The 22,312-nt window shown below is 48.7% G+C and overlaps 1 protein-coding gene and 1 long non-coding RNA gene across 11 annotated transcripts in view; one reads left to right on the top strand and one right to left on the bottom strand.

The window, feature by feature from the left end:
* Positions 1 to 22,312, bottom strand: part of CNIH3 (cornichon family AMPA receptor auxiliary protein 3) — a 305,955-nt gene that overhangs the window by 258,579 nt on the left and 25,064 nt on the right. The gene's annotated exons all lie outside the window — the stretch shown is intronic.
* Positions 14,131 to 14,714, top strand: LOC118547692 (uncharacterized). Its single transcript, XR_004923226.2, has 3 exons — positions 14,131 to 14,279; positions 14,390 to 14,514; positions 14,598 to 14,714. It is a non-coding gene; the product is annotated as an uncharacterized LOC118547692 (long non-coding RNA).

The raw sequence follows: 22,312 nt of genomic DNA, 5'->3' as shown, positions 1-22,312 counted from the left end.
TGTGCTATGCTGTGGCACGCTATAGTATCCTGTGCTATGCTGTGGCAGGCTATAGTATCCTGTGCAATGCTGTGGCAGGCTATAGTATACTGTGCTATGCTGTGGCACGCTGTAGTATCCTGTGCTATGCTGTGGCACGCTGTAGTATCCTGTGCTATGCTGTGGCAGGCTATAGTATCCTGTGCTATGCTGTGGCACGCTGTAGTATCCTGTGCTATGCTGTGGCAGGCTATAGTATCCTGTGCAATGCTGTGGCAGGCTATAGTATACTGTGCTATGCTGTGGCATGCTGTAGTATCCTGTGCTATGCTGGGGCACACTGTAGTATCCTGTGCTATGCTGTGGCACGCTGTAGTATCCTGTGCTATGCTGTGGCACGCTATAGTATTCTGTGGTATCCGGTGGCCGGCTATAGTATTCTGTGGTATGCTGTGGTATGCTGTAGTATGCTGTAGTGTAGTGTGCTATACTATGCTGTGCTGTGCTATACTATAGTATGCTGTGGTATATACTGTGCTACACTGTAGTATACTCTGGTATGCTGTGGTATGCTGTGGCACACTATAGTATACTGAGATATATTGTGCTATGCTGTGCTATACTGTAGTATGTTGTGATATATTGTGCTATGTTGTGGTATGCTGTGGTATCCTGTGCTGTGCTGTGGTATACTGTGGTATACTATAGTGTACTGTGGTATCCTGTGCTGTGCTGTGGTATCCTGTGGTATACTATAGTGTACTGTGGTATCCTGTGCTGTGCTGTGGTATCCTGTGGTATCCTGTGGTATACTATAGTGTACTGTGGTATACTGTGCTGTGCTGTGGTATACTGTGGTATCCTGGGGTATACTATAGTGTACTGTGGTATTCTGTGCTGTGCTGTGGTATCCTGTGGTATACTATAGTATACTGTGGTATACTGTGGTATCCTGTGGTATACTATAGTATACTGTGGTATACAGTGCTATGGTATGCTTTGGTATCCTGTGGTATATTATAGTGTACTGTGGTATGCTGTGCTATGCTATGGTATACTGTGGTATACTATGCTGTGCTGTGGTATACTGTGGTATCCTGTGGTATACTATAGTGTACTGAGGTACGCTGTGCTATTCTCAAAGCCTTTTGGTTTAATGATGGGCCTAGTTGGCAAGTCAGGCTGTAGTATCTAACATTATGGGCGGATATATATATCAGAGAAAGATTTTAAATATATATGCATATTCAGCAAACACTTATACAGAATTTATCACATTAGGCATTATCTTAACCACTTTTAAAATATGAACTCATTTAATGCTCATAAAAAACCCAAAAGGCAGTTAGTATTATGATCCTCATTTCCAGAGGAGAAAACTGAGGCACAGAAAGGGTACTCAACTTGCCCAGGGTCACAATGCCATGAAGTGACAGAGTCGGTACTTGAACCCAACCTGTCTGGACCCACGTTCTGTGCCAACCCCTGGCCTCGCACACGCCTCTTTTCTGGGTTGCTACAATTCTCCTACTGATAGATTTTATCTGGAGTGAGAAACACTTGATATTCTGAGAATTGGAGCATGCATGGTTTTATGAACAAGAGTGCTTCTCACGTAGATGTCGAGCATTAACATGCAATCATCGTCTCCCCAGTCATGCTGGCCTAGCCTGATGGCTGAATACGCATACAATTCCAGCATAGAAAGGGCCCAATGTAAAAACAACTCATTCCATGTCCGAAGGCTGGCTGCTAGACACAGGGGCTTGTTGGCTCCCCTTGAGACCCCACATTCCCCCCAAAGGGCTAAGTCAGGTTTGACTTCAGGGAAGGCCTTGGAGGTGGAGGTGAGGCAGACTACTGTTGATCTGCCCCACGGCCGGTGCCCACTAGGAACACAGACTCTGACACCGGGCCCATGAGCAAGTGGCAGGGCACTGGCTGCCACAGGCCCTTTGCTGTGGGGGCAGGAGGAGGTGTTGCTGGGAGAGCCAAGCTGGAAGCAGAAGGAGCGGAGATGGTGCAGATGGAATGTGCTAGTGGCGGAGCTCTGCCCGTGGCCCTTCACATTCCACTGTTGTTGCACAAGGAGCGGCGGCCGTGTGTGCCGTGCGCACACGTGCGGGTGATGGGCGTGCGGCCCCTGTCCCAGTGACCCACAGCAGCACCACCTCACTGCTGGGTTTTGTCAAATGCCCTCTGTCACAAGGGAATTTCATTCCTGAGACACATGCTAGGCCCAAAAGATTCCTTCCCAAAAGGTCACTACAGGGCAAAATTCCATGAACCAAGATTCTTTAAACTAAGGAAACTGCCCGAGGAGCTCGGGCACCACAGTCTCTCTGACGGGGGCGGAGAAAGCGTGTGCGTTCCCAGTGGCAAGCGAGCGTGAGCCTGCAAGTCTGCCATTGCAGGAGAAATCACCAAACTTCCAGTACAACTGGGAGCCAAGTACTACTCCCAGTTTAAGCGCTGGGCCAGCTCCAAGTACTCCGCTCCTCCAGATTTTTTTATAATCAGTGGACGATTTGCCAAGTTCATGAACACCGAGAGTTTCCACGGTATCAATATAACCAGTAAATAGGATTCAGGTTTAGCATCTGTTGCGCCAAGACTGTGACCAACAGGCACAGATGATGGAAATAAAACAAAGCAAGGCCCCAGCCGCGTAACCTGGGTCAGGTCACTCAGGCCCTCTGAGCCCTCGTTTCCTTGTTGGTAAAGTGGGGAGAGTTAACACCTGCCCCAGGAACTTGATGTTCTGCAAAAGTTAACGAGATACCACGTGAGGGTGCCGAACACCATGCCAGCCTCCTATGAGGCGCCCCTGCTCCCCGTAAACACACACACACAAGCAACGGGCCTGATTGTGGAGGAGCATCATTCTGCAAGATTTGCTTACAAGCTGACCACAGTGGGGGGGAGGGTGATCAAGGTATTTATTGATTATGCAACACCTCCATGCTATGATAGGTGATATGGCGAGAAAGCAGAAGACCCAGCCTGCTTTTACAGAGCTTACACTCAGGACCAGGAAGCAAAAGGCTCCTATGAGACACTCAGCAGCATGGAAGTCTTGACAAACCTCAACTGAGCAGGTACGAGGCACCAAGCGCAATGACCACTTCAGGCGTAGGGTCTCATTGGACCCTCTTAACGACCCCCGGAAGAACTTCCCAGGTTGGGGTCTCAAACTTGAGCGGTCTGGATCCACGAACACTGGCGTGCACGGCTAGTTACAGAGGGGTAGTCAGACCCGTGACACAGCCTTCTCGGAGGAGCTGAGCTGAGTCCCAGAGGAAAAATGGAATTTGGACTGGCAGGTGCTGCGGTCGGCTGACATGTGGCCTTGGTGGGGTTTGACCCCAGATCTAACTCTGGAAGACATCATCAACCAGAGTCCTCAAAGCGGGGCAAGGATTGCTTCCATTTCGTAGATGAAGACACCGGGTCTGAAGGAGAGCAAGTAACTTGAGTACGTCTCTCCACTCACAAGCCAGCCAGGCTTTGGGACGTCTACGCCCTGCCCTCCCCCAGACGGCCAGCCGGGAACCCTTCCTTCTCCTGTGACCCGTGGAACTGGGAGCGGCGCCCGCCGGCCTTGCCAGCCCAAGGGGCGTGTGGGGTCCAAGCTCCCCTCTCCCCCTCCCCCCCCCCCCCCCCCCCCCCCCGCCCCGGCAGCTGGTGGCCACAGCCCGGGCCACGTGTTTGTGCCTGCTGGGCTGGGCCTGTTCTTCCTTCACTGTGTGGCCGCTGCCAGAGGGCTGGGCCGGCTTTCCTATCTCCTCTGCCACAGCTGTGTTCTCAACAGGGAGAGTCGCCCCGGCTCGCCTGATGCATCCCGGGCCCCTGCGCAGCCAGCAGGGTTGTGTGAGGATGAGATTAGGCGGGTGGGCCGGCCCCTGGGCCCGGGACAGCCTGGCCACGGCGGGCACAGGGGACAAGGGTGGGGACGCAGACACCAGGGGCCGGAGGGACAGCACAGACAAGAGGTGCAGCCAGCCCTGGCTTTCCAGCCGGCGTGGGGTCCTGGTTCCGGACACGGCTGAACGGAGGTTACATTTATTCGAAATCACGTCGCAGACAGAAGTTGGCCCCCGTGGACCAAGTGGCGTACTGGGGTTTCACCCCAAATCAAGGCGGTCCTCTTGCATCGCCCCCTCCCCAGGGTGCTGGCTCCACCCTACAGAGCCTCCCGGGGCCTGAGCCCGGCTCTCCCGGGAAGCGCCCCGCCCCACCCCGCCCCACGCCACGCCTCCTCTCCTCCCACCCTCCGCGGCTTCTTCACGCCCTTCCCTCCGCCGTCCGGTCTCTCTGGCTCTGTTCCTTCCTCTCTCTTCACATGGTTCTTAAATCCACTGCTTCCTTTCGGTGGTTAGAGAAGGGATAAAAGCTTCCCTTTTCTGTCTGCCAGTGTTTAAATTCCTTCTGAAAACATCCAGAAAAGCCTATAAAAGGGAAACAGTCTTTTCCTATGGACGGCTCAAGTAGAACTCAGCAGGCAGTGCATGCGGGTGCGGGGATGCCCAGCCTTGGGGGCTCCTCCCGGCCCCCCAGCCCTCGGTGGTGCAGCTGCACCCTCTCCCCACGGCCCCAGCCCCCCGTAGACCAGGAGCGAGGCTCCGCCCTCTGCCCGCCCAAAGCCCGGAGTCTGCAGAAGCAGGCCCAGTGGGGTTGGGCTGTTGTTTTCAGGGACCCCGGCTTTCTGCTCCAAAGGAGGCCCCTTTCCCTTTGCTCCACGGCGTCCACGTGGACCTTCTACAAGGAGCGACTCTCTGCAGACCCGCTGCCTTCTCAGAGGTCGCTCCTGGCCAGCCACGTACCACTCAGTTCATCTCAGCAGGTGTTTCTGATCGGGAGGTGTGGCAAAACAGCTTGATCCCCCACCCCCCATTTCTGAGGACCCCAGGACACGAGGGCCTCAGTCTCTGCGTGCCATACTCAGCAGCACTCCTGGGCCCTGCCCACAGGTGGCTTCCTGGAGGAGACCCTTACCCCTCAAAACACCCGTGCAGTCTCTCGGGGGGCACCAGCTCCTCGGCCCCGCTCGCCCCTCTCTCCAGCGGTCACCTCGCCGGGACTCGGCTTCCAGGCAAGTATCTCTTGGCACACAAATCTGGCAACATTATCGTGCTTAAGAACGTGAACTGTGGAGAAGGAAAAATCGAGGTTCACATCGATAGCACTGCCTGCTGACCGCATTGCCAGACTAAACGGGATTAAGTAGAACCGTGTGCCAAGAGATCTTACAAAGAGCCATAGACGCAGAAAGCTCAGTAATGATGTTATTGCGACTCGCGACCATGTGCTCACCACTCACGCCCCTACCATGAGCACCCTACGAATCCCCCTACCTCAAGGTTCTTTCTGCTGAATTTAGGACTCAGATAAATAAACAACTGGATATAAAGCTGTAAAACAGTAAAAAAAGATATGCGTGTATATTGGTCTCTGCCTCGTGCCTACTTCTATTTTATCTTTGACCCCAGTTCCTGACACACGGAGCTCCTCAGTACCCCCGGAATTTCCTGGGTGATAGGAATCTCTTTTGTTCTAATGAGGTGATTCTCAGGGGGCTCCTGGGTGGGGGGCACCAGAAAATCTAAGCCATGCTTAAAAGCTCGGGACTTCCAGCCCCACCCCCATTCTCTGGGGGGTGGGGCAAGGGGCGGGGAATGAATAAACGATCAATCTCACTGACGTGATGAAGCCTCCATAAAAATCCCTGCAGTGCAGGGTTCTGGGGGCTTGTGGGCTGGTGAACACAGGTGCGTGCTAGGAGGGTGGTACACCCCAGCTCAGCAGGGACAGATGCTGCTGCGCTCTGAACCCTTCTGGACCTCGCCCCATGCGTCTCTTCATCCGTATCTTTTATTATATCCTTTATAATAAGCTGGTAGATGTGAGTGTTTCTCTGAATCCTGTGAACCATTTTAGCAAATTATCAAACCCAGGGAGGGGGGGGCATGGAAACCCCAATTTATACAGATGAGAGCCTGGGACTTGTGACTGGCCTCTGACACGGGACAGTCTCGTGGGACGGAGCCCTTAACCTGTGGGATCTGAACTGATCCCCAGGCGGGTGTTGGAGCTGAACCGAGGGACGCCCCACTGGTGTCGGAGGACTGACACCAACGGTGTGGGGAGGAAAGCACACATCGCTGTCAGAGTGCCGAGTGTGAGGATACAGGAAAACGGCGTATTTTTCCGCGACAAATGCAGAATGAACAAACGCAGTCACACATGAGATGGAGCTCTGGGGAGTGGGGGGAGGAGCGGCATGAATTACAGCGGGAGAACAGCAGGGTGCCACCCCGGCGAGGCCGTGATGCATGAGCAGGACTGTGGTCAGTGGGAGCGAGCAGGGAGCTCCGGGAAGCAGCGGGAGGCGGGCGTGGAATTACGAAAGGTGCAGGCAGGGTGTGCAGGGTGAACACACGCTGGGTGCTTCCTTAGGTTCGAGCTCTCCTTCCTCCTCCCCCCAGCCCCGGTGTCCACTTAGGTGCCCACTCAGTTCTGGGGAAACCCCTAATGTGAAGAGGAGGCTTGCAGCAGAGTGAAGATGGGCTAGGAGTGCTGGGGCAAAGGCATTCTCTCTTTCTTTAGAGACATGAACAAAGAAGCACAAAGCCCAACCACCTCAGGACCATGAAAATCAGACAGAAAGAAATTGAGTCCTTGAAGAAATTGCTGAGCTGCTGGATCAAGCCTTGCCTGAAGCTCACACTGATATTGGACTTTCTTTTTTTAGGAGCCGATAAATCCCTGTCTTATATAAGCCAGTTTGAGCTAAGCTAATGAAATGACCTGAAATCACGTACAGCATGAATTGTGGGAGCATGGAGGGATGTAAACAACATCAAAACTAGAAGGGAATCCGAGGATTAAGCCATGAGAGGCTTTCCCTGTTCCATGCTAGGGCGTTGGACTTCATGTAGGCAGCAGGGAGACCACTGAAAATCCTTGAGGAGGGAGGTGGGGGGATGGAATCTGTTTTAAGAAATTAGCTCTCATGGCAGAATGAGTGACAGACTGGAGGGAAGGGAGATTAGGAGCAAAAAAAAAAAAAAAATGTGATAAGTAATGGGTCTGGGAAAAGGACATTTTATCAAACATCCCCAGATGTCAGCACTGCGGGGAGAGGGGGTGTTTGTGAGCTGGCAAAGTCACTCCGGCACAGCCTCTCCCAGTATCAGCACTGAGGGACTCCCCTTCACCCCTAAGAGCAAACAGCACGCACCTAATATCACAATACCTCCAAAGGCTATCCAGTCGTCTTAGAAGTTTCAAAAAAACAGGAGAATCTTTTTATTTTAAAACCTAAAACAAAGTTCATTGTAATTTACTTTTAGACTAACCATACATTTACACAGTGAGGAAAAGAATACACCCCAAAACAAGAAGCCGTAACAAAGTGTCCCGACTCCCAAAAGTTTGTGAATCGCCGATCTAAATCATGGGGCTCCCAGCTCCCCTCCCCAGTGGGAGCACCTGTCCCGGCAGCCGCCAGAGTGCTAGAGCCTTCCAGAGCCTTCCAGAGGCCTCCAGAGCTCATGTGGTTCCGTCTCCACGTCCCTGAGGGTAAGCATCCCCTCCTACTGTGGCCAGAGACTGCCCCGGCTGCCCCACGGGTCCACCCTGCCTGGGGCCCCACACCCCACACCTTGGCCCTGCCTCACAGCCTCCTCCCTGACCTGGCTGTTCCCACTCTCAGCCCCCAGAGCTTCCCATACCCAGACTACCACCTGCGTCCCAAACCCACTGTTTAATTTACATAATTCCAATAGTTTTCCTTGCCAGCTTCCTGTTTTTGTAAATCCTGTAGGGTTTTTTTTCGTCTCCCAAGAGCCCGGCTCACAATCGTCCTCTGCCAATCTGGTTCTTCTGCATCGAAGGAGACAGAGGAGCTTCTATCTAATGAGTTCCCTTTTTGTTGTAGAAACAGAAGCTTAAAAACAGCCAGTGGTTTCCAATCCAGAGAGTTTCCTACAAGCTTTTGACTCCACTGGTTACTGGCTTCCTGTCAGCAGAACAAAGTTTCAGGCTGAGTCACAGCAGAGCGCCAAGCCCAGCAGTGATTCATGAGTGTGGCTCATGACGGCCCTGCCACCACCAGCGGCCACCGTCAGCGCGGCCCCCAGTTCGCCTGATCTTCGGAGCGCAAGAGACTGATTCTCTTCCGGGTGGAGAAGTGTCAGCAGTCAGCACAGGCCGGCCTGGAGCTCGGGGACCAGATGGGGCTGAATCGGCATGGCTCCAGGGATGCCTGGGAAGGCACCCCTGCTTCAAAATAACGTCCCACCCTCCCCTGCACAGGGCTGAGGGTTCCTCCCTCTGAGCTTTTCTGGTCCTCCTTTAAGGCACAAACGGGCCACTCACACCCTAATGTGATTAACGTGATGAGCTCACTTAGGAAAACACTCATCACTGCAGAGAAGCAGATGGGAGAGACGCAGAAAAAACCCGAAACACGAGCAGGCCGAGACACGGACGTCAGCCACTTCTCAGTCTCGCCCAGGACCAGGCTTGGCTGCAGGGTCAGTGGCAGAGAAACCCTGCACCCTTTGCCATGACTCAGTTTGGGGGTTTCTCCAGATTCCAAGATTCTCTTGAGGGGCCTCAACGCCTAGCAAGCCACACGGAAGCTGCGCTATAAACAGGGGGTGAAACACGGGCTCCAGACCGGGCCCAAACCACCATAACAACGAGAAGTCCGCAGGGGGATCTGTCACGCGCATCGTCCTCACAGATCTTCAGACACCTGGGAAATGCGGTTCCTCCTGATTCCAGAGAGGAGGATGAAGAGGTTTTCTGACCCGAGGTACCATGATACATCACGGACTAGTTGATGAATTCCTAGATTCATGAAAAGTCAAGATAGGGTCCCCTAACATGAAATGCACCACTTAAGCGTCTACAGTCAGTGGGCTCCAGCAGGCTCATGGTGCTGTATGACCCCCAGCACAGTGCGGTTCCGCGTCCCGGCGGCATGTGACCCGGGCAGATGCGAGAGGCCCTCCCGCAGGCCCCCGGGATGACCCGGGACACGAGAGCAGACGAAAGGCAGAAGCTCCAAGGCCCCGAGAAGGGACTGTCTGTTGTCACAGGAGCTCCGAGGGCGAGCGACCCCGGCACCAGGAGGACCGTTGCTGAGCCTCTGGAATTCCAGAGATTCGGGCAATTTCTCACTTCCTGGATGATGTCCCACTCCACAAGCAAGGAGCATCTCCCACTGCTTGCTGGTATGTCTCTCGCCACGGGCACCTCATAAACGTCGTAAACTTGATGAAATGAGAGCTAAAATTCTCCATTTTTCTCCCCAAAGTCTGCTCCCTTGACCCCCAGCCCCCTTTCTGTCCTCCAAACCCACTGGCCTCCTGTCACCTGCTTTGACTCGCTCTGCTCCTCTGGCCCCGGAGACCCGGCGCAGGCCGCACCCTGCCCTCCACGCGCTCAGCCTATGCTTCCGCAGGCCCTCTCCTCCCCCAGCACCCACAGTGCACACCGCTCCCGGGACCCCCGAATCCCTGCCCAGGAGGGCCCCTCGGCCACCAGCCACGCGGCCTCTCCTCCGTGCCCTCCTGGCTGCATCCGGCCCAGCCTCCGAGTGACACTCGCAGCCACTGTACCCCCGCACGTGCGGGGTGATGGCTTCATCAGGGTCCACCCTGCAGACACCCTGTCTCTTCCAGCACCCCCAGCCACTGGCACAACCCGGCACTAGCAGGCGGTACGGATCTGACCAACCAATGAAGTTGGGTTTTGTTTCTTTGCTTTTACTCACCTACTTACGGATCAAGGCATAACTGACATACACAATGATCCGATCTTTGTATGTATGTTGTGAAGTGATCAGCGCAACAAAGTCTAGTGAACGTCCGTCACCATACATAGTTACTAAACACACTGTGTTCTTCTGATGGTTAGCAAGAAGCCCGAGGAGCTCCCTAGGATAAAGTGGCTGCAAAAAGAACCTCAAAAGAACCCCAGCAGTTGGTGATGGAAACCAGTGTTTATTACCATCGAGTTGCTTCCCGCGTTGCTTTGACCACAGGCAAAGGTTTGGCAGGAATGTGGCTTCAAGCACAAGGACCAGCAGGCAGACAGCTTGATAAACCGGTTCCTACCTTTGGTCTATTCTACCCTGCTCACCTTCCTGCTTCCAGAACGCAGACTGGAGGACGGCCCGAGCAAGTGGGGAGCCTGGCCGCTGTCAGGTGCACGCAGCCCCCACTGCCAGGGCATGGGGGGGACACAGGGACAAGTGGGGGGACACAGAGACAAGTCGGGGACACAGGGAGAAGCAGGGGGACACAGAGACAAGTGGGGGGACACAGGGACAAGCGGGGGGACACAGAGACAAGTGGGGACACAGGGACACGTGGGGGGACACAGAGACAAGCGGGGGGACATAGGGACAAGCGGGGGGACACAGAGACAAGCAGGGGGACACAGGGACAAACGGGGGGACACAGGGACAAGCGGAGGGACACAGGGACAAGCGGGGGGACACAGAGACAAGCAGGGGGACACGGACAAACGGGGGACATAGGGACAAGCGGGGGGACACAGGGACAAGCGGGTGGGGACACAGGGACAAGCGGGGGGACACAAAGACAAGTGGGGGGACACAGGGAGAAGCGGGGGGACACAGAGACAAGTGGGGGGACACCGGGAGAAGCAGGGGGACACAGAGACAAGCGGGGGGGACACAGGGACAAGCGGGGGAGACACAGGGACAAGCAGGGGGTACTGGGTGCCAGGGAGATGTGCGTGGACTCCGTTCCTTCTCATCCCTGGGACCACACGGCATTTCAAGGGCTCGGTGACTTCTGAAATTCTGTATGAAAATGATAGGAGATCTAATTTTTCCAATTCCCTTTAGTGAATTTTATCGATAAGGATGTGAAATACCGACATGGCTGATACAATAGTCAGAAATCACATTATCACAGCTTTTGACCCAACACCTGGGATGAGATGTATTCAGGCATTGGGCCTGGGGGATTCTAGAGTCTGGCAGACATTATTACCGATTTTGCAGTCACGCTGAAGAACCGCAGCTGCTGTGACACCACCCCTCCTCATCAGATCTACATGTTCAAGTGTCCCGTCTGTTGAGATGCTGCGGTCATGCGGCTGGCTTGCACAGCGCTTGGCTCCGGGGCCGCCACCGCAGACTGGTGTGGACGGAGGAACCCTGGCCTGCGTGCACACTGGGGGTCGGCACGGGGTCTCCGGCAGAGGGCAGGGAGGACCTGCACTCGGCCCTTCCCCCCCCACCTCCGGCCTCCACACCCTCATTACCCAGCCCCCCAAGCACCTGCGGCTGCCAGGGAATGAGAATGACCCAAATTATCCCTGATACACGATACAAGGGAATCACCCCCAAATGACAACATTTTTACTATAACCTCAAGAAATCCCATGTGGTACCCTTCCAGCTCATCTGGACATCTGGTTCAGAAGCTCCGTAAGGACCTGATTGCTTTCCTGGAAAACAAAGCCCTGGTTTTCCAGCCCATGTCCACACATTACCACCCCTGCTAGCAGAGGGGAGAGTCCGGCCTCAGTTCAAGTTCTCTGTGGTTCGGTCTCACTTCACACATAGCTGTGCTCCTGAAAACCTGCGTGCGTTTAGTTTTCTGTAAACGGTCCCACATTTGAAAGACACTAAGGAAGCCTCCTATTTAGAGGAATTCCAGGGGCGCCTCGGTGGTGCAGTTAAGTGTCCCTCTTGATTGCAGCTCAGGTCATGATCTCGGGGTCGTGAGATCGAGACCCACCTCGGGCTCCGTGCTCAGCGGGGAGTCTGCTTGAGATTCTCTCTCCCTCTGCCCCTGCACACCCCCACGCTCCTGCTCTCTCTCTCCCTCTCAAATAAATAATCTTTTAAAAATAATACAATAAAGGAATTCCATGTGAAGCAAATATCAAAATTATGGCTACAAAGACTTTGTGGCAAAATGAAAAATGCTATGAGTCAGAGTTAAGAGGAAAAAGTCCCAATCAAAATTGTGTGCCTCGTGTGGTGTGTCTCCCTCACCGTTGTGCCTTACTCTGTACTGGAAACCCTCCACTCCTTCTCCTTTCTTACTTCTCCTTGCGTTTGCTAACAGCAATCACACCCCTCCCTTGAGCCCCTGGGGCAGACTGAAACTACTTCAGAGACCACCGCAGTTCTACACACTCACACACGCGCACACATGCACACTCGTTCACACTCACACATGCTCACACATACACACCACTCACGCTCACACTCACACATGCTCACACATGCACACCACTCACGCTCACACTCACACATGCACACACATGCACACCACTCACGCTCACACATGCTCACATGCATGCCGCTCATGCTCACACCTGCTCACAGTCACACATGCACACACACGCACACCACTCATGCTCACACTTACACTTACATGCACACCACTCACACTCACACATGCACACACTTACATGCACACCACTCACGCTCACACTTGCTCATGCTCACACATGCTCACACTTACATGCATACCACTCACACACTCACATGTGCACACACATGCACACCACTCATGCTCACACTTACACTTACATGCACACCACTCACGCTCACACTCACTCGTGCTCACATGCTCACACTTACATGCACACCACTCACACTCACATGTGCACACACATGCACACCACTCATGCTCACACATGCTCACACTCACACATGCACACTCTCACACGCTCACACTCTCACACTCTCACACACACTCAGTGTCAAACCCTCCAGAGCCTCCGGTAGGTTTCCCTGGCCTTTGGGTTTGCTAAGCACAACTTTAAAAGCCCCCCCCGAAAAAGGCTGGCAAACGTCCTTTATGTTCAGCAACTATAAAATTGCTGTCTGTTACACAAATGAGCCACCTACCCAGCAACCTATTTATTACCCACCATATCGAGTTTATATACAAAGACTAACCAAATAACTCAACAAATTAATTCCTTTAAGAAATAAATAAAAAGAAGAAAGATCTTATTTCTCAGCCTAAAATGCCCTTGTCAATTGGCGACAAATAAACCACACATTATGGGATAAATTAAAGGCCCTGGGTCAGTGCCCTCACTATCCAGGGAAGTCACTGACTAAATCCTTTTAAATGGATTTGAGGCTCCCTCTCCTCCATTCTGACATTGCTGGATGTTATAAGAAATTAGCCAGTCATTTAGTCTTGCCATCAACAGATGGCATCTGCTTTTCCCTTCTTCTTGCCTAAAGGCCTCTGCTCTAAACTCAGAAATAAAACAGAAACTTTTGGAAATAACCTGAAAAAGAGGTATAATAAAACCTATAGCGGGCACTCCTAACTATGGACGCCACAGCGAACAGATCCAGGCATGCGGGCTTCCCTGTGGGCGCGGACACCATGTCCGCAGACACCTGTCCAGTCCGTACCACGGAACTGGGTCAGGACTGCCAGGACCCCGATCACAGACACAGGTGACCTTGTGAAGGCAGGCTGCTCGGCCCATGGTTGGCAAAATAAAAATCAATTTCCTGGGATTGAGTGAATGGATTTAATTTGGTTAATGCTCTATTTTGAGTAGGGATATGAGGAAAAATACTTTTCTTCCTCCTTTATCTCTCTGTTTAACATGCTTCCATAAACTGGAATGGGACATTCTGCAAGTGCTATAATATTCCAACATCCCTCCTTAGAATTCAGGAGGAAAAAAAACTTCTTATGAAAATTTATAGTATAGTGTTTAAACGAGGAAATTAAAAGAGAAACTTGAAAATACTGATTCTGTAGAATATATTAGTAGACTTTACAAACTACCCAAAACAATGGTCACAATGGTTAAATATTACTCAAAATGCTTTTACTAAGTTCCTTTACTTTTCATGATTATGTAATTATTTACTGAGGACCAATAAAAACTCACCCACTTTCCTATAAGATTGAACTGGATAAATCAAACTTGCAACCATAAGCAAGACACAAACCTCATTTAATTTGATATGGCCAAGCCACTCTGGGACCAAGGGCTGTGCTTTATAGGGCGAAGGGAAACGCCCACAAGCGCTGCAATGTTGATAAGGGTTAACACCAGCTCTCCGAAGGAAAGGCACTGCCTGGTTGTACTTGCCAACTTCTGTTTCATAAACACTCCCGTCACGGCCAATGTCAACAAGACGTCTCTGAGCACGGAGCTGGGAGCGGACACGCGGCAGCACGTCACTGCTGCGTCTCCACCACCAAGACCCAAGAGACGCGGATGACCCCAAGAGCGCACATCGAAAAACAAGATGTCATACGGTAATTAGGAAGCGTGGGTTTTGAGGACTACCACTGCCTTAAGTATAATGTATTTAATTGTTAAGTGATAAAGTTAACAAATTCTAGTAATGGCCTTGTTTAACATGCAGCTCACAAAATTCCTGCGGATTTAACATTCAACTCTTGTGAACCAGGATGAGCCAGCTCTCGTATACTGCTCCAGGAAAACGGTCCTGGAACCTACTCCACGGCTTACAGAATATCAGCTTTACAGGTAATAAACTTTCCCCACAGGCCAGGAATTTGACAAACCTGAGCGTCTCGGACAAACAGTAACCCTTACTCTAACCCTTCCAGGCTACTGCAGCCAGACCTCCTAGAAGCAAATTGGATGGTCCTTGTTCCTTAGCTCAGGAGATGAGCTGATAAAAGCAACGACATCGTTCTGGAACATAAAAGTAAATTACAACTGTAGAGGATTTACAAGTTAACTCCAGAAGCAGAAGTGCCCTGGTTGTATTAATATGTAACAAGGATGCCTCCGTACAGGTGGCCCCTGACTTGGAATGGTTCCCCTTACTGGTTTTCAACTCTGTGATGGTGATACGCTTTCAGAAGAAACCATACTTCCAATTGTGAATTGTGCCCTTATCCCAGGCTAGTGATCTGTGATACTCTCTGGCGATGCTGAGCAGCGGCCCCAGCCTGTCAGCGGGCGATCACAGGCTCAACACGATACACTTATAGCCGTTCTGTACCCGTACAACCATTCTGTTTTTCACTTTCAGTACAATAGTCAATAAATTAAATGATATAGTCAACACTTTATTATAAAACAGGCTTTGTGATAGATGATTTTGCCCAACTGTAGGCTAATGTTTTGAGGTCGGCAAGGCTAAGCTGTGATGTTCAGTAGGTTAGACACAGTACGTGTATTTTCGGCTTAATGATATTTCCAACTGACGAGGGGTTTATCAGACATAACTCCGTTGCTGTAAGTCGAGGAAGATCTGCGTATTAACATCTCTTATGCACTATGTAAATAAAACCAGTGAAATAAAACAAAATAGCAGTTGAGTTACACTGAATTGGAAAACCTCAAAACAGTCCATGAAATCAAATCTGAGCATCAGGGTGGGGCTCAAAGGAGAGATGGTGAGGAACCCACACTTACACGTACCCATCCACTTTGCACCCAGAGACAAAACAAACAAACAAAACAAAAAAACACAAAAACCAGGATCACTCTGTGTCATTCCAGATCCGAAAATGTGAAGCCTTGAGCCTTTCCTGCAGGTTACAGACCCCCTACAAAAACATCTCTCTCCCTACCGTTTTCAATGTTGGTGTCTGAAGATACAACTAGCCTCTGTAAGTACTAAAATCATGCAAGAAAACTACGATTTTTCTACCACACACAGACCGACTGTAAACTCAGATATTTGGTCATTTCTTTCCTTCAATACCTGTCACATTTTTTCCTGAATGAGCCCGTCTTTCCAAAGCCTGGACTCGCTTACAAACCTCTGTGTAAGTTATTTTCATCTCGGAATCTTTCTGCAAGAGTCACTTGCTTATCTGTCCCGATCTCGTGGTCCAAACACCGAACGAGGTTCCCCTTCTAGTCATGGCCACGTCGCTCCTGTGAGACCAACCTTCGCACAAATAACAACTATAAACTCTGCACAAAATATAAAAACAACTATCTGAAGACATTGGAGAGTAATCAAAAACAGGTGGATACCCAAAGGAAGTCAACACTTGGATGAAAAGAAAAGAACTGGGTGCGTTTCCCATTTTTTATGGCTTTTATCCTGAGGTGAGGCCTCACTATGCAAGGCAGCTAAAAGTCAGAAAGAAAACCCAAAGTCTTACTGACTTGAAGAACCAGAGCACAGAGTCGAGAGAGACACAGCTGCTGTAAAGCAAAGGGGAAATCCTGAAAAGTGGGGAGCCAGAAACGGGGCGGGGGGGGCCTCCAAATTGTGTGTATAAATTGGGCCCAAACCTCTGGCTTATGCCAGAACCACACATGTATGAAGCAGACTTCAAGCAGTCCAGCAAAGACTAAAGGAAGAAATTGGACCTACCTTTCACAGCAGGGAAGATAAAGTTAGCATCTGAATTCAACCAAGTTAACTGCCTACTATCCAAAAAAATAAATACAATACTCTTTAGGAGAAATAACAGAACTGAGAATCTCTACAACATATCATTTGTGACATCCAGGACACAGTTCAAAATTACTTAACATTCAGGGTGACTCAGATGGTTAAGTGTCTGCCTTCAGTTCAGGTCATGATCTCGGCGTCCTGGGATCGAGTCCTGCATCAGACTCCCTGCCCAGCGGGGAGTCTGCTTCTCCCTCTGACCCCCACCCAGCTCATGCTCACGCACTCTTTCTCTCTCTCAAATAAATAAATAAAATCTTTTTTAAAATTACTTAATATTCAGGGTGCCTGGGTGGCTCAGTCGTTAAGCATCTGCCTTCGGCTCAGGTCATGATCCCAGGGTCCTGGGATCGAGCCCCGCATTGGGTTTCCTGCTCAGCAGGAAGCCTGCTTCTCCCTTTCCCACTCCCCCCGGCTTGTGTTCCCTCTCTCACTGTCTCTCTCTGTCAAATAAATGAAGTCTTTAAAAAAATTACTTAATATTCAAAGAAACAGGAAGACATTATCTATAGTCAAGGAAAAAAATGAAGATCAACACTGAAGTAATTCACGTATTGGAATTAGCAGACAAGGGTTCTAAAACAATTATTATAACTAAGCTCAAGGACATAAAGGAAAGTATGTTTATAATGAATGAAAAATAGGAAGAATCAGCAGGTAACTAGAAAGTATAAAGAGAACTAAATCGACATTCTAGAGCTAAAAAATATATGTCTGAGATGTTAAAAATCACTGGATGGGCTTAACAGCAGAATGAAAAAGACAGAAGAGTTGGTGACCTTGAGGACATTAACACATTTCTTTTCTAATTTGAAGAGCAAAAGGAGAAAAAGAGAAAAATTAACAGAGCTTCAAGAACCTGTGGGACATTATCAAAAGATTTAACATATGTACAATTGGAGTCCCACAGGAAAAGAGAAATAAAATGAAGCAGACAAGATATTTGAGGAGATAATGGCCAAACAGTTCCCCAGATTGCTATGTCCCATCTAGATGGCAAGCTCAGCGAAAGCAAGGAATTCTGAGTTATACCTCTTTAGTGGCCCACACAGCACCTAACAAAGTTAGGCCACACGGCAGATTTGCAACTAACACATATTTATACATTCAGCATCCAAAACAATTATCTATTGAGTGCTTACTGTATGTAAAGCATAATGAAAGGGGCTAGAGACACAAAAATGCTTTAGTTACAGCCACTGTGCTTAGTGGAAGACTAAGATTTTGAAAAAGGTAAGAGGGAGAATCCCCACGGTTTCTTTTTGAGGAAGGGTTTCATTCTTTCCTAGGCAATTTATCATGATTTGATTGGCTTGCTGATGGTGGTTCCTGCCAAAGGGAAAATACAACATTGTGAAAAGGGGTCTCGAATCAGCAGGTGATGGTTACAGCTATCTCTTTCCAGATCCCCTTCAAACAGCCCTTTTCTCCCCTAACTTGGTTCGTTTAGGACAAAAGGGTGAGCCTCTCTACACAATATTCACTGATTTTGCTGGCCAGGGCCTTTAGCTTTTAGACAGAATTTACACCTTCTAGACACCTACAGATGATTCACCACAACATATTTTGATAGTTCCGTAATATACAGGGAGAAATCTCTGAGAAAGACCATCTCTCCACTTTGGGAAGGATACACAGAGGTGTACATACCTCTTCAGAGCCTAAAGAATATAAGATCAAAGGGATTAGGTTTGTGTGTGCATGCGTGTGCGTGTGTCAGAGGGACAGCGGGGCAAGGAGAGTCAGAAACACAGAGAGAGAAACAGAGAAAGTGGGACTCTTAACGTTCCCTTCTCTGTGTGAAACCTTGAAGCATTTCCCTCGGTCCACCAGCAGTCCACGATTCTGAGGAGCAGCCTGTCCACAAATAAACTCAGCAAAACACCCCAGCAGAGATGTACTGGACTGATATGCTCATTTCAAGTATTACCGTGGATATAAGGACATGGTTTGGGGCACTGTGCCCAAAACCAGATACCTGAAACCATAAATGCAGTAAATCCCCTCGAAATGAGCTGCTGGAAATGTCTTCTTTCTGTTATAAAAAAGAATTCACCCATAAATATATAAGCAGAAATTAGATTTTGGTATGTTTGCAGGAGCCTCTGAGTCCAGGAAGTGGCATTTATGAGTTTGGTTATGGATCTGTCACTGGCTCTCGGCGTGACTTCAGTCAGTATTTCAGTCTCTCTGGTGCCTGTGTAGCCAGCCAATTGGGGATCATCCTCCCTGCCATCCATTCCACAGCCAGGCCACATCTGTCATAATATCATAGTTGTCATCCACTGAGTTACTCCCATGCATCGGGCACTGCGAGGAGCACTCTGTTTGCATTATTTCTAATCCTAGCGATCCTCCTGCAGGGGGGAGTTATTCAATCTACAGATGATGGCGCTGGATCTCAGAGAGGTCTAGCAAATTTGGAAAAGTCACACCAGCTAGTAAATAGGGGCACCAGGATTCTATCAGATGCCTCTCACTACATGACATTAGTTTGCTCTTACGCATTAGGCATAGTTGATATATAAAAGGACACTCTAGATATATAAATACTCAGAAAAGAAGAAGAAGAAGGCTTAGGAACTGCATTCACAGAGTGTAAATCTAGATGAAAGAGGAGATATGGCTGAATCAACTAGAGGCTATAAACAACGCACAGAATGAAAGCTACAAGCTGCACTTAAGGACCGTGCATAAAACAAAAAGTCAGAGAGTATTTGAGATGCTTGGTGGGTCCCCTGGAAATCACTGGAGACTCTCAGTTCTCATGTGGTATGCATCCTAACCTGGATAATAAACCAGGAGTCCCACCCCCACACCACACAAGACAAAAAGGGCTGTGCATCCCCCACCACATGATTTCGGATGTAACTTGGAAATAAGTCCCTAATGTTTGCAAATCCACAGCATTAGAAAAATGCACTTGCACGAGTGGATGATTGTTGATGAGGACACGGGAGCCCATTGTACCATCATCTCTATTTGGGTAGGCTTAAAATCTCCCATAACTGAAGTTTTAAAAGAGACAAAGGAGAAAAGAGAAAGAAAAAGAAAAATGGCAGTCCCCCTGGGGTGGAAGAAGAGTGATGCCTGAAAACAAAGAAGAAATCCTGATAAATGACATATGAAGGGGCCTCTTGCCCCTGTTGGCCAATAGCTATAGGGTTTCTAGGGGAAAAAACTCAGGGAAGAAAGAGAAAGCCTGTGAAAACCTGAGTGTGTTCTTACAAGAAGTGAGGGATTCTGAACGACCAAGAAAAGCCGGGACCTTGGAAGAGACGCCAGGGTGGCCCAATATGGCAGAGCTGGGAGCAGCTGTGTGCGCAGCTCATGAAGGAAGGGCAGGGTTACAACGGAGACCTGTTTACAACGGACTTGACTGCATCCCAGCACAAAATTCAAGAACATCACTAGGGTATATTAAAATACACATATCAGGGCGCCTGGGTGGCTCAGTTGGTTAAGTGTCCGACTTGATTTCAGGTCAGGTCATGATCTCAGAGTCGTGAGATTGAGCCCCACATTGGGCTCCGCGCTCAGCAGAGAGTCTGCTTGAGATTCTCTCTCTCCCCCTCTCTGCCCCTCCTGCTTGTGCACATGCTCTCTCTGTCTCTCTCTCAAATATAAATAAGTCTTTTTTTTTTAAGATTCTATTCATTTATTTGACAGAGAGAGAGAGGAAACACAAGCAGGGGGAGAGGCAGAGGCAGAGGGAGAAGCAGGCTCCCCGCTGACCAGGGAGCCCTACGCAGGGCTCCATCCCAGGACCCCGGGATCACGACCTGAGCCGAAAGCAGCCACTTAACTCAGTGAGCCACCCAGGTGCCCCTCAAATATAAATAAGTCTTTAAAAAAAAAAAGTACCCATATCAAAGATATATCTATACCGATGTCTTGGGGAATCAGTCTGTTTAAGCACTTATCGGGGCTTCCAAACAGTTATTTATTTTTGTCGAGTTGATCTTGTTTGCTGCCATTGGCATGAGATGGCAAGCTGGAGCTGTGACCATCGTTCTTTTGTTCAATTATAAGTTGTAAACCAGTGATTCCCAATCTTTTTCAAGTTACTATTGCTTATTTGACTTTATGAAACTTGTTCTTTTACCTCCCTAAAGGAAAAAAAGCTTTATGAAATACTATTTTTTTAATAAAACCAAGCAAAAATAAAAGTCCTGGTAATTCTTATCAAAAATTGTTTTTCAGGGCACCTGGCGGGCTTAGTCAGTGGAGCATGTGACTCTTGATCTCAGGGTTGTGAGTTCAAGCCCCAAGTTGGGTGTAGAGATTACTTAAAAATAAAATCTTCAAAAAATTGTTTTTCACATTAATAGGAATACAAAAATACCCATCATTCAATATGGTGAAATTAACAATATTAGGCATCCAATCAAAAACTACTAATCATACAAAGGAATAGGAAAACCTTACCTTTAACAAGGAGAATTATCAATCAAGATAAACTGACCCAGACCCCAGATGTTAAAATTAACAGACAGGTACATAAAAATAGTCATTATAGTTGTATTAAATATGTTCAGGGATGCCTGGGTGGCTCAGTCAGTTAAGTGTCTGCCTTCAGCTCAGGTCATGATCCCAGGGTCCTGGGATCGAGCCCCACATCGTGCTCCCTGCTCAGCTGGGGGGGGGGGGGTCTGCTTCTCCCTCTGCCTGCCACTCCCCCTGCTCGTGCTCTCTTTCTCTCGCTCTCTCTGTCAAATAAATAAAATCTTTAAAATAAATAAATACATAAATATGTTCAAAATTTAAGTGGACATATGAAACATATTTCCTAAAGACTCTTATCAAATTTCTAGACAATACATAACAATAGAACAGAACAGAGAGCCCCCCCCCCAAAAAAACCCATGCATATTTGGTCAACTAATTTATGACAAAAGAGCCAAGAATATACAATGGGGAAAAGTCAGTCTCTTGAATAAACGGTGCTGGGAAAATTGGACAGCTACATGCAAAAGAATAAAATTGAACCCCAGTCTTACACCATACACAAAAATCAACTCAAAATCAATTGAAGACTTAAATTTCAGACCTGAAACCATAAAACTCCTAGAAGAAAACATAGCTAGTAAGCTCCTTGACATTTGTCTTGGTGATGAGTTTTTGGATTTGACACCAAAAAGCAAAAGCAACAAAAGCAAAAATAAATAAGTGGGACTACATCAAACTAAAAAGTTTGTGCATTGTTGGTAGGAATGTAAATTGGTGAAGCCACTATCTAAAACAGTATGGAGGTTCCTCAAAAAATTAAAAATGGAAATACCAGATGATCCAGCAATTTCACTTCTGGGTATATATCCAAAGGAAAGGAAAGCAAGAAATCAAAGAGGTATTTCTATCCCCATGTTCACTGCAGCATTTTCTCAACAGTGAAGATATGGAAACAACCTAAGTGTCCATCAGTGAGTGAATGGATAAAGATGTGCACACACACACATATATACATACAACGGAATATCATTCAACCATGAGAAAGGAAATTCTGACATTTGTGACGTCACGGACCTTGATAGCACCACTAAGTGAAACAAGCCAGACAAAAGATTGCATTACAATTCAAATGTAAACTGTAAAATTATGAAATTTTGAAAAAAGAAAAAACATAGGAAAAAATCTTGAAGACCTTAGATTAGGAAAAGAGTTTAGACTTGACATTAAAAATATGATCTATAAAAGGAAAACTTGACAAATTGGACCTCTTAAAATTTTTGCTCTGTGAAAGACCCTGTCAAGAAAACAAAAAGACAAATTACAGACTGGAACAAAATTTTCACAAACCACATAACTACCAAAGGACCTGGTGCCTAGAATGTATAAAGAATTCTCAAAACCCAACAGTACAAAAGCAAATAATACATTTAGAAAGTGGGCTGATGACATGTC

Source organism: Halichoerus grypus, chromosome 7 (genome assembly GCF_964656455.1).
Source record: "Halichoerus grypus chromosome 7, mHalGry1.hap1.1, whole genome shotgun sequence".
NCBI classification, from domain to species: domain Eukaryota; kingdom Metazoa; phylum Chordata; class Mammalia; order Carnivora; family Phocidae; genus Halichoerus; species Halichoerus grypus.
The sequence above is the reverse complement of the archived record's forward strand: the minus strand, read 5'-3'. Positions and strand labels throughout refer to the sequence as shown.